Here is a 9130-nt window from a genome sequence, read left to right on the forward strand (position 1 = left end):
AGCTGCCATTTGCTTGAACAAAAGTTAAATAATTAATACTTGTGGAGTTCCTACCTTGAACATAGTGAGACCTAGTTTCCTAAGTGTGAAACAGTTGTTAGTGCCTTTTTATTTAGAGATGGGATCTTGCTATGTTGCCCAGGCTGGAGTGCAGTGACTATTCACAGGTATGATCATAATATATTATAGCCTGGAACTCCTAGGCTCAAGAAATCCTCCTACCTCAGACTCATGAGTAGCTGGTATTACAGCTATAGAGGTGCCACTGCCCTTGGCTCTGTTAGTGTTTTTAACAGCTTCTATCCCACCCAACAGGGTCTATAAAAAGCCTTTATTCAATCTCCTGGTTCCATCTCCATGAAGAATCTCTCCAGAGGGAATCGGGATTACTCACATGTTTCTCTGTACCAGTTCTGAGTCCCTGTTACCATCCACTTTGCACTGTCTATTTGGTACATGACCAACGCATAATTTTGGATGTTGTTTCTCAGAGGACATTCCTTGCCCTACCAGCTCGGGGTTTAAGAACCCCCTATAACCCAAGCCCTAAGCTTCCAGCTATCCCAGAGGGGAAGGTCAGAGGTCAGAAAGCATGTCATACAGGGCTGTGTCACACAGCCTGCAAATGCGTAGATGGGCTGCCAGCATCAGTGAGACCTTATCATGCAAATGAAAGATTTTTTTTAAAATACAACTTTTTTTTTTACTCTTTGGGTTTTAGAGGAATTATGGAAAACACAGCAACCATGATACTAAACAAACAGGCTGGGAGTCTCATCGAAGATACACGCCGAAATCTGAGAACCTGGGCTTCAAGTGAGAAGGGAATTAAAAGTTGTGCTGCCTATTTGCCCCGTTTCACCAGTCATCCTTGCAGTGATGCTTTGCATTTAAAATATATACTGAAAAAGGCACCAGAAAGAAAGCAGAAACAAAGCCATTTCTTTAATGTTTCTGGCTTTGGGAAGGTGGAGATGTGACTCTCAAGCTTGAGAGTCCTGAGCCCTTGGGAACACCTGCTCCACGCTGTTTACAGGGTGGCCTGGCTGTGTTATCCCTTCTCTCCTGCGGGTGTCCTTTGCCTTCTTGCCTGCTGCAGAGGCACAAGCAGAAGACCCACCCACCCTACCTCCTATGGGAAATAGCTGGCAGGTCGCCGGGGACAGGATTTGTGACCAATAGTTTGTTGTGCGGATGGAAGGTGACAGCATGTGAAATGCCCTCAGCACATTGCTTGACCCCTATGAAGTACCTAACAAGTCTGTTTGTTTTTGTGTGTTTCTTTATTTTCTCATTTGTGTATGTCTCAACTGTGGTTTTGGAGAGGACGTAAGAGAGTTTGCAAAAAATAATCACAAAGAATATAGTAGGGTATATGATTCTGGGCCCCAGAGTGAAAATACAGGGAACATCTCCCTACAATTTTTCCACATGTTACCATTCAGCACCAGCAGCTTTTGCATATAAATGTGTCTTGCAAGGCATTTTCTATTTAAGTTAACACATCTGGCTTTACAAGAATGGCCCTTAGAGAAGCCGTCTGCGTGTTACATAACAGTTCCAAGTAGAATCCACTGAGTCCGCCGCTGTTCCTGGGATGTAGGTCCTCAGAGACAATTAACACCATAGGGTAGGCAGAAGCAATGAGCCTTAAAAGATTGCCCAAGGGGCCCTGTGTCCAAGCAGACAGTACGTGCCTTGACAGACAGAATCTAAGACCTGAGATAATCCAGGCAGCCTTGCAGACAACCAAACTGGGAGAAGGAAGAAGAACTTCCATACATATGAGCCAGGGGACTTCATAGTGGCCCCACAAGATGGAGAGGATGAGGCAGTCAGCCTATCCACTTTCAAATATTCCATGATTTGAAACTATTTTGTCTATGACTGCAGTGGAGAATAGACTGGCCAGTCGTAGACAAATAGTTTCAAATTGATAAAGATTATGGAATGGTTCTTGCCTCTCCCAGTTCCCATCCTCCTCTCAGCTATGCAGGCCTGGGAGGTTTGGGGAGGAGGGAGCTATCACCCATTCAGCCCTGAAAACAGAGAAAGTCTTGGCACTGAGAAGGATGTTAACTTTCACATTCATTCATACCACAGTAGCTCCCACTTCTGTGCAAGAAGGACTTAAGACTGAGGGACCAAAACAATCCAAGCTTTGTATTTTTCATTTTAATTCCTGGCCTGGCTGCCCAGAAGTGACTGATGCTGGTGAAGTTTCATTATCAGTCAACTGAGTTTCTACTGGGGATACAATTTTGAATGAATAGAAAAATCTGTGGACTATGTTATCCCCACAAAGGCTGTTGAACATTACAATCCCTGAAAGGGGCTTTGAAGTTTGACATGGCATTAACGACACTGTGGTCTGAGCAGGCATCACCCCTAGAGTAGCCTGCTGCACTATTAGATTGAGAAATTTACCACCAGTTTGAACCAAATGATTTGCGAAGAATCAGAAAGAGAACAGCTGGGGTTTCCCTTACTGTGAAATCAAAACAACTCCCAAGTACTTCTTCTTTTAATCCTGAACACAAACTTCATTCTAATTACCCTACTAGCAATAACTGAACAGTGTGAGATTCACTGTGAAATGAATGTTACTAATGTAAAAAAAAACCCAGCATATCCATCTTTTAAAAATGTAGTATCTTAATGTGATCCACGACTTAGTCACCTTTTGTACTGCTTTCTGTTTGATTATAATTTTATCTATTAATCATGTTAATCCAATAGAATCTGCCTTAATCAAATGAGAGGCAATTACCCAGTGCTTCAAATTATATTTTTTAATGAAAGACATTTTTTAAAATTGAATGCCAATTAGAGCCAAGCCAAACTTCTGCAGGAAAGTTTGGGTTATCACAGAACAGTATGAGCCCTTGCAGGTACCTGTATCTCCAGCTCCTTCTGGAGAGGGCGTGCTGTGTGCTTTTAGATACAGCCATTAACCTCTCTGTAATTCCCGGTTTTCCACCTGTGAAATGAGGATAATGATACTTCGGGCTTGGGAAGTGATTTTATGACTCTAAGCTGAAAAATGCAGCTAGAATACCAATTTTTCTTTAAAAAGCCTATGTAATGTCTCTCTTAATTTCTCACCATAGGTGGTTTAGCTTTTTTCCTTAGCACTAGCCTGCTTTTCCACATCGTTAGAGGACCCTACATAAATCCAACGAAGACAGAGTCAGACCAGGAAGGGTCTTTCTAGAACAGAGGGTTTGTTGCTGTTGTTTTGTTTTGCACCATGAATGTTTATGGGCAGAGTAACACAAATATTTTATCCACAGGCCTCCCGAAATTGAGTCTGAGTGGCTTCCAGAAGCTCTCTGCTGGTATAGATTGTAAATGTTCAGCAGAGTAGAGCTCCGTCAGTGAGCCCTATTATGATCACAAGAATGGGGAGTGGTGTCCTGGGGGTAGAGAGAACTGGATGATAGTCTAAGGGGCTCCTGGGATGGGCTTCTGGAGGTCCTCGGGCTCCACTGATACAGTATAACATAGCAGGTCTATATATAGTTATTGATTTTTAGTGACATTCTAAATAGAGTCTACAAAGCTCTACTTTAGGATCAAATCGACTATGAGGTCAGGGGCCCAAGCCCTTCCCTGGGACTGATGCTAGAGGATCATCTTCACCTGTTCAGTGGGAGAGGCAAGACATCTCATCAGCAGACAAGTGTCTCTGCTTCTGTCCTGCAAAGCTGGCTGCCATTACACCGTCTAAATTGGGGATCTGAACTTCTTGGGAAGAGGGCTCTTTCACAGTTGTTGAAGTTTTAGGGAAGTAATAACAGTTATTTCATTCTCTTTCTTCTCTGCTCCAAGTGCCCCACTCCTCTGGTATTTAGCTCTGTCGTTTAGTTGAAATCACGTCAGTGTATTACAGGCTGATCCAGCTGAGTGGATTTCGCAGAGAAGTGACAAGTAGCCCGGTGATGGCAAAGGCTCTCCTAATGGCAGATGGCAGCTTGGTGCATTAGTGCTTCTTGATGGACAGCTAGGGATCTGCTGTCAGCTTCCAGGGTCTGTGGCGCCACAGGGAAAATTCTTTGTATTAATTATTACCAAGGAGGGGCAACTTGGGCAGATAGCTGCTGTTCATAAAGTCACCTGAACAGCTGGCTGCATACGCTGAGACCCATCATCTTTGACCCATCATCTCTTATGGCTATTTGACGGAATTGAAGCCTCACATTTTCAAGGGGCTCAAGGCCACTTGGAGTCAACACCCTACAGAAGTAACTATGTGCAAGTTGTAGCACTCCGTTAAGTATTGATGGGCAGAGTTCTCCATGTGTAAAGGTATCATGAAGACCTTTTGTGTTCCAACCTGGCCGATCCTCAGCATTTCTTTCTGTGTTTTGATGAGGTCTGGGTATGGACTACTGCTAGGGGGATGCAGGGTCCCCCCCCAACCCATGGGTGCATGAGACCAAGTGGTGGGGATACATCTGGTATTCTTTAATTCTCTAGGAATTTTCTTCTTTCTTTATTTTTCTTTTGTATAGTATCTTTTTAATTCTTTTTTCCATTTTTTTTTAAATTTTAGGTTAATGGTAGAGTACAAACAACTAAGTTACCAGATTTGCATTTGTTAGGCAGAGTCCCTCTTGTAGTAATCTTCTTAACTCTGAGTCCCTGAACTGTGGATCTCTGCCTAATTTCTCCCCAACCCTGAGCACGGATACCAAAGAACATCTTGACTTAGAAAAAGAAAGGCCTTTCCACTCTTGAGTTAGAGAAATACAACTTTCTTCTCAAAAACCAATGCTTCCTTTAGACAGATTTTTAGCAGTGGAATTAATAGGTCAAGTAAAATAAATATTTTTAGACTTTTGACTACCAAATTGGTTCTAAGGCTGTGTCAGCTTTGAAGTTTATTTCTAGTTGTATTTTCTCCTTGGAAAATTGTCTTTTAGGTGCTTTGTCCACTTACCTATATGAGTTTTGGTTTTTTGTTTTTCTCATCTATTTGTGTGAACTCTTTACCTTCTAAGGATGATTGTTCTCTGGAGTATTTGCTGCAGACGTTTTCCTAAGGCTGTTGGGAATTTTCTTGATGTAGAGAAATTTTCACTTTTATGAAATCAGGTCTTTTCTTTCCTTTGTGACTTGCTTAGCCATTTTGCTTCAATAAAGATTTATTAAGTATATGTGGTATGCCAGGCATGTGGGGGGCTTAAACTTAAATTACCCGAGGCCTCCATGAGCTTGAAGTCTATTTGGACACATAATGGCATAGAAAATTTCAACATACAGGGTTAAGGGATTTCCACCTCTGGAATTATGGCTGGCTAAATACTCAAAGGAACCCTTGAACTGCAGGACAATGAAGGGAGTCTAGAATTAGACCCTAGAAAAATATCTTGGGGATGTTTCCAGTTCTAGAAGAGGTAGGTGGGAGTTGAGACTACTCTCCCCACTGCAATGGTCCCTGCACTTGTCACTACACCTCCCTTCTCCATAAGTCTGCTTTCTAGTCTTTCAAAACGAATAAAAAGCAAGAGATAGGAGTCGTCTTTAACAATCTCTGTTTTTTAAACAGAAAAAGCAACAAGCTGTGAGCTGGGGTGGTGATACAGGGTTTCCCCATTCAGGCCTGACAGGGGACCCCTGCTTCCTTGGCCTGGGCAATTTCACTTAACCAGGCGGGGCCTCTGCCTTTTTTGATGGGAGCTGGCAGGGCTGCATTCATTCGTTAATATGCTCATTAACATTGAAAAGATGTCGCCTATCTACCAAGTCCTGGCCAAACATAATTCTCAAGACCTTATACTCTTAGACAAAGGACCCAGGGAAGACATCCACTTGGGTCTTTCCCTCTGCCAGAAGCTCTGGTGCTTTTTATTCCTTCTGTATTTCTTTCTTTCTAATAAATCGTATCTTACCACTGATCTGTGGTCTGTGGGTTCATTCTTTGGATCCCCAAGACCAAGGACCAACTGCAGAAAGAAATTCTGCCAGCAGTGGGATGGAGCCAGAGTGGGCTAGCAGCAAAAAGAGGGGTGGTCATCTGAGGACAAATGCTGACAACAGTTCTGCCTGTTATATATGGCTATTTGGCAGGGATCAGAAAGCTGACCTGGACTGGGAAGAGAGAAATAAAACAATCATTATTTACATAATCGCTTATTCCCATTAACCCAAAGGAGTGACAAACTATTAGAAATACGCAAATTTAGCAAGGTTGCAAGGATATAATGTACAAAAATCAGTTGTGTTTCTATGTATCAACAACAAACAGTAAGAAAACATAACTTGGAAAAACGAATCTATTTGTAACAGCAAACATAATAACCAACCCTATATAGGGTTGGTAACCCCCCATAATAACCAACCCTATATAACCAAACCCAGCAAAATATTTGTAGTACGTGCATACAGATTCTTTAACTATGAGGCCTAAATAAATGGAGAGATACATATCCCATGTTCAACGACAGAAACACTCCATATCACAAAGATATAGTGAAAAGAAAAATAAGAAGAGGGACTTCCCTATTAAGGTTTATTACAAATTGTGACAATTATACAGCTCTTCCTTATAGCCTTAATATAGGGTAGGTAAATTGACCAGTGGAACAGTTTCTCCAGACCCACATGCACATTGAACTTTAATTTACTGCAGAAACGGTATGGCAGATCAGTGGTGAGAAGAAGATGAGTAGATAAGCGGCTGGTTCAGGTTGATCCCAACCTCCAGTGGGATCAGAGGTGAGAAGGGGACCTGGAGGAGATGACCAGGGCAGCTTCCTGGAGAAGAAAGTGCGTGAACCCAGCCTGGAAGGAGGAGTAGACAGTAGCTAGTCAAACAAGGGGAAGAATTGTGACAGAGAGAAGGAATTGTGAATAGCTGGGTGTCTTCTGGGTGTTATTGTCTGGACTGAAAAGTACTCAGTGGGGGAGCCAAGGAGGAGAGTGAGTAGATAGGAAGGCGGAAGAGGAATACAGAATTCCAAGTTCTGATAGTTGCTTTCTCCTCACTACTCATAACTTGAATAGTTATATATTCATCCATATATATATATATTTTTAAATGTAAAGTTTATTTGCTCAGTACACCAAGTAGGATGCAAGCACTGTCATGACAAATAGCCAGAAATATGCAGATCAACATAAGACAGTAACCTAGTTTAACTGAAGGGAAATCTCTTTGAATGTTATGACAACATGCTCCCCCAAAGAATCTTTTCTTCAGTTAATTATACATTTCAATAAAATAAAGGGTAATAGGTTAGTGGAAGTTAGCTTGTGAATTTTTCCTGAAAATAAACCTCCAACTCTATGAATCCATGCTAGTTAAACACTAAAACGAAAATTTCCATGTAAGTGGAAAAGGAGACGAAGGCAGTTAGTTGCCTTTTTTGTTTGAACAGTCCAGAGGAAGATGGTTACTGCAAATACAGCAGGCAGACTGTTAGACTGACCCATCTAGAACATGGTGTGTCAATCTCAGCCTCAGATTGTGCTAAATGTTCATCATTAGTGTGGCACGTTTTGGTCCACGATGTGGTTTAATGCCAAGACAGATCCAAGTTTGTTACAGAAACACATAGATTACTGTTGCTTTTTTGATTTGTTTTTAAATATATAAAAAGCCAGGTATACTTCTGCAGACAAAGTCAGATTTCCTCAGGAAATAGTCTGGGGTGCACTGAAAGTTGTAACCACATTCCGATCCCGACACCAATTGCATCCCTCCATTACAAGCTGGTGAGCATGAGAAACCAGAGTGAGGCCACTGGCCTGGTTAAATGTTTCAGAAATGTCTTGTCCAAATGTGTAGCCAGCACCGCGTGGTGAAATACCCCACCCACCACATCATCTGGATCTGACCGTAACAGATCCCATGTTGGGCCCTCACGTGGTACTTCCTGTAAGCAATCCAGGCCTCTTACATGATCCAGTGTGTCTATAGATGGAGAGAGGCCACCATGGAGGCAGATTATCTGTCCATCTACTAAAGCTGTAAGTGGAAGATAATCAAATAGATCAGTAAAATATTTCCAAACATTGGCATTCCCATACTTTCATAGACATTCATCATAAAAGCCATATACTTGGGTAGTTTGTTCGCTTTCATGATTTCCTCTCAATCTTGTAATGCCTTCTGGATAACGCACCTTTACTGCTACAGGAAGAGGGACAGTCTCTACTGAATAATAACCTCTGTCCACGTAGTCACTCATGAATAAATAGTTTGTGTCTGGTGATTTCCCACCAATTCTAAAGTGTTCCATAACATCATGAAATTGACCGTGCACATCTCCACAGACAGTAACAGAACAATGAACCTCTTGCACATTTGATTCTTTTGTTAGAATTTCTTTAGCCTATTTGCACAGCATCCACACTTGTTTTCCTTAAGCTGTTTACACTCGTTCAGAGGCTCCACCCACTAGTCCAGCTCCTTGGTGAAGGTCTTGTGGTCCATGGTGGCAGATCCCCTTCCCGCCTCCTCCCTCTTCCCTCTCCACCTCCACCCCAGGGGCTGCTCCCCTCTCCCAACACTGGCCCCTCCCAGCGGGACAGACCCAACTATATATTTTTGAGATTCTGTTAGTGTTTGATCACAATTTTTTTGACTTGAATCCATCCAGAATTTATTTAGATATGTGACATGAGATGAGCACACACATTCTTCCCAAATAGTTAACCCACAGTTCTTATTCTCTCACTATACACTATATTAAATAATCCTTTCCCTGCAGTAAAACTGAAGATTTTATTATCAGGAATTTTTAATCATCACATGCTGACTTTGGGTATGTATCTGTTAAACATATTTTGACGCTGTCACAAAGAAAAATTAAAGAGAGAGAATGAGAGAGAGGGAGAGGCAATCATTCAATTTAAGTTAAATTTAGTTTTAAAATTAACCCACTTTATTTGAAGAGCTTATGTCAATAACTTACTATCCACCTATCTTTTTAATCACCACAGTGACAGTTTAACTGCCATGGACAATTAAAACAGTTAGTATTATTTTGAGATTTTTATGTTACAGTAGATTATTTCACATTAAATGTTAAATACCTATCAGTTTTCATTTCCTGTTAATAAATTCCTACATTCATCAACTTCAAATATCGTAACATTTTCTAACACACTCACAAGTGCGTGT

The 9130-nt window shown here is 41.6% G+C and overlaps 1 pseudogene; it reads right to left on the reverse strand.

The window, feature by feature from the left end:
* Window positions 1–7638: 7638 nt before the first annotated feature.
* LOC100951413 lies at window positions 7639–8440 on the reverse strand (annotated as a pseudogene).
* Between the last annotated feature and the right edge of the window lie 690 nt (window positions 8441–9130).

This window comes from Otolemur garnettii, unplaced genomic scaffold (assembly GCF_000181295.1).
Source record: "Otolemur garnettii isolate 467f Iridium unplaced genomic scaffold, OtoGar3 scaffold00011, whole genome shotgun sequence".
NCBI lineage: Eukaryota > Metazoa > Chordata > Mammalia > Primates > Galagidae > Otolemur > Otolemur garnettii.